Source organism: Ursus maritimus, unplaced genomic scaffold (genome assembly GCF_017311325.1).
Source record: "Ursus maritimus isolate PB19 unplaced genomic scaffold, ASM1731132v1 scaffold_7, whole genome shotgun sequence".
In the NCBI taxonomy this organism is placed as follows: domain Eukaryota; kingdom Metazoa; phylum Chordata; class Mammalia; order Carnivora; family Ursidae; genus Ursus; species Ursus maritimus.
The window spans coordinates 11629971-11638943 of NW_024426885.1; the positions used below are offsets into that span (position 1 = coordinate 11629971).

Consider the following 8973-nt stretch of genomic DNA (forward strand, 5'->3'; position numbering starts at 1 on the left):
TATACTCCAAATGTTCTTCTCAGCTCAATTATGGTCAGTTAATACATAATGATTATAACTCAGACTAGCTAACAAGTAATTTGTTAGAGGTTCTAGGACATTGTTGTTACTTCTCAGGGCTTGTGTTTGCAAGACTAAATTTTCAAAGGTTATATTTTAAAACATTTGCACAGAAATAGACCAGTTTAGTTTATTCATAGAAAGATAGTAATACAGCTTACAAAGATCTAACCCATTTAAATCCCCATGAAACCACACCAAAGTTAGACTATGCCTCTGAGAATCCGCACGATCAACAGAACAAACTAGTTTGATTTTCCAATAGTCTAGCATCTATCTGCAAATCCATCACCTAATTTTGTTATAAATCACAAGGACCAAATTCAACAACAGGCGATTTTTTTTTTTTTTTTGCATAAGGGCCAGTTTAAGAAAAATAAAAATGTCTTTGTATCCCATTTATTTTCATTGAAAAAGACAAGAGATTTACTGACTTTAAAAGTTAGATTTCCCCCCTTTATGAGTAAAATGAAGATAAGAACAGGTTTTTTTGGTTGGCAAGAGAGGCAGTGTTCTGGTCTTCCGTTCTTATAGTCTCTGTTTAATCCTCCCAACAGCCCGTTTGCTGCTCAAGATACACAGGGTCGATCAGGGACTAGAATCATTTCAATTCATTCAATATAATTTTTACAGAAGACCTGCTATAGGCCAGGTGCTCAGGAAATGGCAATAAATCTATACTTCTGTCTCCTTACTGGGGCCAAGTTAGGCTGGGCAGTTAGGACAAAGGGGAGTCATGCTGCTAAGGCATCCGGGAGCTGCACGATTGCAACCAAATTTCTGAAACACCAAGCTGTCAGGATTCCCTGGTTTCTGGCACCTGAATGCTCTAGCCCAAAGGCCTTGACAATGCCTCTTCTCTGAAGCCAGCCTTTGGCAAGCCTGGCATCTGCTGGCTCAGGCCTGATCAGAACACAAGCGTCTAGGAACCAGTGACTCTACAAAGGTTCTGGCCCTCTTTGAAGGTGGTTGTCCTGAAGACCTTCTCTCCTTCACTCCCTCTCTGCTTTATGTGCTCTGCAAGGATGCCTGTGAAATTGGATCTAGGACTCTGAACAGATAGACTGGGAAAGGCTTCAGGTTGCTCATCACTGGCTGAACTAGTTCCCAGTCAGTACATATCAATGTTTCTGCTCCAAGCTCTACCCTGTATCTAGTCCCTTCCCAGACTGCAGATGTTCTAAAAACTTAAGAGAAACCTGATAAACTGACCAGAACTTGGAAAAACCACTGGGCAATCTATTCTATAACAATATTCCCTGTAACGACATAAAATAATTTTGCAACAAGGAGTCAGGGCAAGGGGTAGGGTCAAAGAACCAACCAGTAGTCCCATTATCAGCCTTTCGTTCTATATAGATCCTTTCTCAGTATGCATGCTTTGACTTTTGAGGCTTTTTTATTTTCTCCATATGCTACCCTATAATGATTATGCTGGCTAAAGATATATTTCGGATACTATCCATAAAAATGTAAATCCTGTAACTGTAGTCAAGAAGGTAGAAAGGTTTACAAAACATTTTTGTCAATACTGGGAAAATGTGGCTTTGGAGTCATATACTGGATCAGAAGCCTCATTCTCCTACTCTGTGAACCTGGACAAGTTATTCTCTGTGCCTCAGCTTCCTCACTTATAAAAAGAGGTTAATAATAAAACCCTCCTCCTGATGTCTATTGTGGGGATGAAATGAAACAGTACATATCAAGGGCTTAGAACAGTATCTGATTCAGAAAAATGCTCAGTACATAAAAGCTGTTGCTGTTACTACTATTAATCTCGGTTGACAATGTAGACAACAAAATATGCACAAAAGCTTCCCCAAATCTGTACTGCTTGATTGCAAATGTCATCAGACAAGTTAGGCTGGTTTTTTTTAAGCTAAAGAAGGGGGGTTACTTTAGAAAGAGGGGTCTTTTCTACCTTGCGTGCATCAATGTTCATAAAATAAATGTACAATCAACCTAACTGCTAGCCTGTTAGAAATATAAATTATTGAAGAAAAGTGGTTTGGGGTATAAAACTGCTAAGCCACTTAAAAGAAACTGAAGACTAAAGACCCCAAGAAAAAACCTAGTTATTCAACAAAATGGTTAAAAAGATTTTTACAATAGATTGAATAATCAATTTTTTAAAAGATTTTATTTATTTATTTATTTATTTATTTATTTATTTATTTATTTATTTTTTCATGCCAGAGAGAGAGAGCGCGAGCACGAGCGAGCGCACATGCAAGAGTGAGAGCACTCGGGCGGGGGGAGGAGCTGAGGGAAAGGGACAAGCAGACTGCCAAGAGCCGGATCCCACAATCCCAAGATCATGACCTGAGCTGAAATCAAGAATGAGTCGCTCAACCGAGCCACCCAGGCACCCCAATAATCAATTTTTAAGTTAAAATGCCCTAGGGCGCCTGCATGGCTCAGTAGGCTAAGCATCTGCCTTGGGCTCAGGTCATGATTTCAGATTCCCAGTCCTGGGATCAAGTCCTCATCAGACTCCTTGCTCAACAGAGAGTCTGCTTCTCCCTCTGCCCCTCAACCTACTCATGCTCGTGCTCACTTGCGCGCTCTCTTTCTCTCTCTCAAATAAGTAAATAAAATCTTAAAAAATAAATTAAAATGCCTTATTATGCTTTGTCATGGTAATTTGTGAATTTTTTAAACATGATTTTTTAAAAAGATAAAGTTCAAAATCATTTTTTTTCCAAAGTAAATACCAAATGACAGTAAAAACTCTAAATAAACTGAATCTAGTTTCATAAAATAGGATTCCTGAAAAGAGATAAAAGTTCTATGTGGATTTCAATTCCATAACTATAATTTCTCATTCAAAAAAAGTTAACTTCATATGACATACTAAAAATAATTTTCATCAAAAAATAACTCTAAGCAGAACAGGAACACTTTTTAAGGTTTCTGTGAATTCTAACTGAGAGCTACTATCCCCTCCAAAAAAATGTTCTCTGGTATTCATCATTCAGAGTATCATATCTATAAATATAGTTTACATGCTTATGAATGTTATGTATATGACAGATGCTTTGCCATCTTTTTATGGTCACTCAGTCTCAGAATAGAATGAAGCAATACTCAGCAGGAAATTACATAACACCATCATATCAGACAAAGCCACAAGGACTTAGTGGAAGCAATTTTAAGACTAAAGAGATAAGACCATATCACCCTTCCCCAATAGTAAACTGTATTATATTCCTTTTTAAGCCTTTAAATTATAATTCTTATTCTCAGATACTAAAACACCACTCTCGGGGGATTACAGAATATTCACACAGAGCTTTATCATTTTCCTTGGTAGCAAATAAAACAATCTCTGGTAGTCATTACCCTGCAAAAGACATAAGCATCCACCAAAAAGCAGTTGCTATGTATGAACGCAGACTCCTCACTACCCTTAAGAAACTGGAAAGACCAGAAAAAAATAACAGTACTTAAGTGTTTAGCTAGAAGAAAAAACTGAAAAAATTTAAACAATGTTAAAGAAGAAAATAAGGAATACTACCACAAAGATAAAAAAAAAAAAAATGATGCTAAAATCAGAAAAATAACACAGGTGGAAATTCACCTTTCCTCATATTTACTTCCTCACCCAGCTGGACAGAGATTTTCTGCCCCAATTAGAAAATATTCTAATACAGGGCCTAAAATTAGTATTAAGCATAACACAACATGGCAATGATATTACTTTACGGCAATGATATTATGGAGAAAAAACTTGGACTCTAGCTCAACTCAACCAAAAAGACCTTCTTCATCCTAACCACTCTAAAGCCCAGATACCAAGATGAGTAAGTGCGGTCCTTGCCTTGGGGAAAGACTGTCCACTAGGGAAGAAGCAAGCAAACTATTGTCACATGATGATGCAGTATGGGCTGTAAGCGAAGTGTGCACTAGGCATAAAAAGCACCTGGAAACACGATAAATGTGACGAATAATTCTGGGATGTGGGCTAGGGTGAGCACAGTATCTGAGCTGGGTCTCCCAGAATAAATTCGGCAGGAAAAGGGGCCGACAAACATTCCAGGCTAAGGAAATGGTCATTTTAACTTTAAATATCAATAGTGATTCTTCTGATGTCTCTAGGAAAAAGAAAAGTACTGTTTTCTGGTTGTTCAACAGCCACAAACAAAAACCACAATGCCCACAGGCTTTTTGAGTTTTATAATACTGCCCTTTGGAAAAGAAAAGAACTTGGTCAGTAATCTATTCAGTTAAATAGCCAATAGGAAGCAATGAGATTTTAAATGCTGTCATTACAAACAATAGCAAAACTGTCCATGAAAGCAGAGGGAAAAGATCCAATAAAATGAAGACAATATTAAATGATTCTATAGAAAAAGATCTGAAAAGCACTTATCTAATTAAAATACCATTATTAATAGCCATTCTTTAGAAAGGATCTTGAATACTGGATAGGAAAAACTATTTGGTAAAGTTTAATGTATGGGATTCTTTATTCGCTGGCTACACTTGAACACCTAAAGGTCAAAACAGACTGTTACTTCAGAAACATAATGGCCTCTTCCTTCCTCTAGATTTTTGGTCTACTTCTCTCTGTGGTCTCCTATATCCTCAGAAGTGATATAAACTTAATTGCAAAGACTACAGCCATTTTATTCAGACAAAAATTGTTTTAATTTGCCTTTTGATATGGACTTTGGATATATGAACAGTAATACAAATCACATGGCTTAATCCGAAATCTAGGCCCAGATTACCCTGTGAATATTCCTTAAAGGCTTAAGCCTGTGACTCATCTGAGCTTCTTTAGCTCAGAAGTATGGGTTTCAGTAGCCTTCCACTGAAAGTTGCTAGCCAGCATCCAAGAAGAGTTGACTGACTTCACCTGAGGGGAGTAATTTATCTCCAAGCAATCATTAGGATTGGAGAGCCTCCTGGTAAAAGAAACAAACACAAACAAAAGAAAATGACAATTCACTTAAAACCCCTGCTATTCAGAGGACTCCTGTGACCTTACCTCCTTGCATGTAATTCCACTAGCTTGGTTCACCTCTGTCAATCTTTGAGGCTAAGAGAAAGTAGAGACTGGCGCTAGAAATGGAAATAATGAAGTCCACCCTATTTATATATGTCTTAATCAACTGCCCAAATTCACAGGTGACCACCTAGAGATCTCCCGTTTCTTTACAAAACACATTAATTCTTGTCCTCCGGGATGTACAGTGAACAAATACTGAACAAACTGGTATTGTTTTAAAAACATTTCTGTGATATACAAGGACTCAAAAGCCCAACCCTCATTTTCTAGTTGAGGAAATGAGGCACAGAAAAATGTTCTGTCCGGTGAACTGGAGATGATCTCAAATTCCATCCAGCTGTAATAGTCAAGCCCTAAGAATCTAAAGAGGTGGCTCTTTGGCAGCTTGGAGAATTTTGCCATCTACCTGTCTTCAAGGAGCATTTGAAGCCTTACCCCAACAGGGTGGAGGAGTGTGCCAGGCAAATGGTCAAATCAGGAAGAACAGAATGACTGGAGACTGGCCAAAATTATCCCATCTACAACAACTTCTGTCCCAAGATCATCGGGTACTTTATCTGGATGCAGTCATTTCTCTTCCATTCTGAATAGAGGAAATAAAATGTAATAGCTAGAAGATACACCCAGAGCCTAGGAAAAAATAAAAAGTTCTCCTTCACTGCTCTCACAAATCAACTAGCAGGTCCTCATAAGAAAGCAGTGGAACCTGCTGGAAAGTGTTCTGGAGGCCCTCTCTGTGAGCTCAGGCAAGTTACTCAAGTTTCACACCTGTCTTCTCACCTGAAAAAGAGGATACCACCACCTGCTTCTGTAAGGCTTGGGAATAATATATTAGGGAACATTATATTATGGAAATATATTGGGAATAATATATTAGGGAATAGTAGGGAGATTGGGAATAATATATTAGGGAAAAGGTCCTTGGAAACCATCTTATAACATGTAACAGCTGTGATATGAAATGCTCATTTGGACTTTGTATACTTTTCAATTCATACCATGTAATCCTTGTCTACATTACACACAGGAATTACAAATAAGAGGGCGCCGGGGTGGCTCAGTCGTTAAGCGTCTGCCTTTGGCTCAGGGCCTGATCCCAGGGTCCTGGGATCGAGCCCTGCATTGGGCTCCCTGTTCTGCTGGGAGCCTGCTTCTTCCTCTCCCACTCCCCCTGCTTGTGTTCCCTCTCTCTCTGGCTGTCTCTCTCTGTCAAATAAATAAATAAAATCTTTAATAAAAAAAGAATTACATATAAGTTTTAAATGTTCTGGCTATTTCTTTAAAGAACTCCAGTCTCTCATTTCTAAAGTGAAAGCTCTCTGAGGTGATTAGGAAAAGGAACGGGCAACCTCAAACGGGGAGGTGCTACCGAGTGCCCCCACAAAGGAAACCGCCCCCTGGACCTATGTCAGCTCTCTGAGGGCAGGGACTGCTCTGTTTGACTCACGGCTGTCAACTAATTTTCCTAACGCAAACTAATCGTTGCAGACTTAGGCATCTCCTAGCAGCTTACACGACACCCAAACATGGCCCCACGATACATCCTGTATGACAATACTGAGTCATACGAAAGTATTAAAAGTTTAACATTATAACGCAGTTCAGTTGTAATACTAAAATCAAAGAAATGGTGCTTTGAATCGGATGCCTATGAGGTAACCAGAACGAAGTCACATCTTTAAAATAAGGGACCAGAAACCCATAGATGTCAACAGGGAGTGAACCTCCCGCAGGACGTTCCACTGAATTGGCGCGATCGTTTGTGGCCCGAGATCGGGACGGGATTCGAACCCAGAACTTGTCTCGAAGGACGTGCCAGAGCCGCTCCAGAGTGCAAGAGGCCTTTAAGGCCAGGCGCCCCTCGCTCGAACTTTCCGGCTCGGCTCCGGTCCGCTCCCCCGGGCAGCAAAGCGGATCTCGACGCGGAGGCGCGCTCAGAGGAACGAGGGTCGCCGGCCCTTTGTCCCCCGCGGAGGGGCAGAGGCGAGACAGGCGCTCCCTCGCGTCAGGAAATAATGACAGCTCGAGCGCCTCCGCTCCCGCCCGCCCCGCCCCACGCGCCTGGGCCGCAGGCGGCGCCCTCCCGGCTGCCCGCGCCGAGGGGCGGCCGCGCCCTCCTCGCCCCCGCCGCCCAGCCTCCGCGCCGCGCGTGCGGCCCAGGGCGCACCCAGTGCCGCCAGCCCTCCGGTCTGGAGTTGAGGCCGCCGTCGCGGCGGCTGCACCACAGCGCGCGCTCGCCCTGCTGCGAGATAGTGGTCCTTGGCTTAAGAGCTCCATGCCGGCCCGGGTGCCGAGGGAGGAGGCGGCGGCCGGGCGCGCCGTGTCTCCGCGGACCCCGGCCCCGGCGGCGGCGCGGCTCGCGGGGGCGGCGGGCGTCCTAGTCGGCGGGCCCGCCGGAGCCCGCGCCTCGAGGAACAGCGACGAGGGAGCGCCCCGCCGCCAGGCCCGCCGGAGGAGAACGCGACGCGCCCGCGGCGGTGGCGGCAGCGGCGGCGGCCTTGGAGGCTTTCCCCAGCTCCGCCCCTTGCCCGGCTCCGCCCCTGGCACCGCTCCCGGCCCCACTCCCCTTCCGTGGCCTCCGCCCCTGGCTTCTCCCAGGCTCCGCCCCCTCCCTCTCTCCCCGCGCGCCTCTTTCTTCTTTCAGCTCCCCTTTCTGCCCTTTCCCGCCGCCCTCTCCTCTAGCTTCTCCCGGGTTTCTCCTCCTGGCTCCTCCCCACAGGCTCTTTCTCCCTCCCTTCCTCCTCCCTCAACTCTCCTCCCGCTCTTCCCAGGCCCCGCCCCTGGCGGGTCCGCCTTCCCTCCAGAGGCAACGGCTGGCCGAACCCCGGCATGGCTGAGTCAGGGGCCAGCTGCCCTCCTGCCTTGTAACCTATGGAGCAGAAGCTCACTGGTGGGGTCTTCCCTCCCATGCCGGCGGGTTATTCGTTTCTTGCTCCAGCCCTGAGGAAAGCCCGGCCGCCTCCTTACATCCAACCTGGAACCCCCTCCTCCCCGGGCCTGAGCTGCCCGCAGAGACCCAGGCCGGGAGAGCCGGGAAATGCAACCCAAGACGCTGGTTACTGGGGTCTAGACCCAGCCAGGCTCTCCGCGGGGCAGGGCCGTCCTCTATTTTGGTATTTACTGTTAGAACCTTGTGACGTTTGACAGCAGCAGGTATTCAACAAATACACATCAACCAGGAGCGTGTAACAATAAAAAACACAAGTATTAGCACAGGGCTCTAGCGAGGAAGAAGGGAGTAAAGTTCAGAAGCTATCGTACCCCGAATTAAGCAAGATGGGTCTGAGAAGACGTCAAAAAATTAATCAGTGAAGTAAAAGGGATCTAGTTTGACAAGGATAAGATGGCTGGAAAACCTCCTGTGGAAGGAGGAAAGGCCCCCCTCCCATATCTCTAAGCTGTCTGTTTTGAAAGGCCAGCTGGTATGTTGAACCCAACGGGCCTTGGGAGTCAGGTCCAGCTCCAGGTGTGGTCTAGTGCGCGATCTTGGGGAGATCTCTTGGTCTCGGATGGTGGTTGAACTCAATGGCCTTTAAATTACACTCAGTTTTATATATCAGTGAGTCTTGCTACTCCTATCTCCTGTAATCTGTAATGTTTTAGAAGGAAAGGAGGAAAAAATGCGGCAGGAGACAAGAAAAGGAAGGCAATACTTTTAACCTTCTGCCTAGATAGAAGTGAGAGGGCCCCAAGGCAGCAAAGAATTCCACGTTACCAATTATTCCAGCCCACACTGATTTCTCTGCTGAATTTCCATAGCACAGAAAGACCCATGATGACAAACTGTCCTGGAATCTCTGATAAGTACCAAGCCTCCTGGACTACCCAGATATCTTCAACATAAAGATCAAGAGAAGTGATACTATATCAAATTTTCATGATGTGACTTGGACACAGAA

General features: G+C 44.3%; 1 protein-coding gene across 3 annotated transcripts in view; it reads right to left on the reverse strand.

Annotated features, from left to right (window-relative positions):
* The window catches only part of INPP5F (inositol polyphosphate-5-phosphatase F), an 87129-nt gene that overhangs the window by 77821 nt on the left and 335 nt on the right, over positions 1-8973 (reverse strand). Inside the window, exon 1 of one of the 3 annotated variants that reach the window (XM_040623865.1) lies at positions 5510-5632. The exons of 1 other annotated variant lie outside the window; for it this stretch is intronic. The gene's annotated coding sequence lies outside the window, so the exon portion shown is untranslated. Of the gene's footprint in view, positions 1-5509; positions 5633-8973 lie in introns of those variants that run through there. One more of the 3 variants, XM_008685185.2, reaches the window with a different exon arrangement.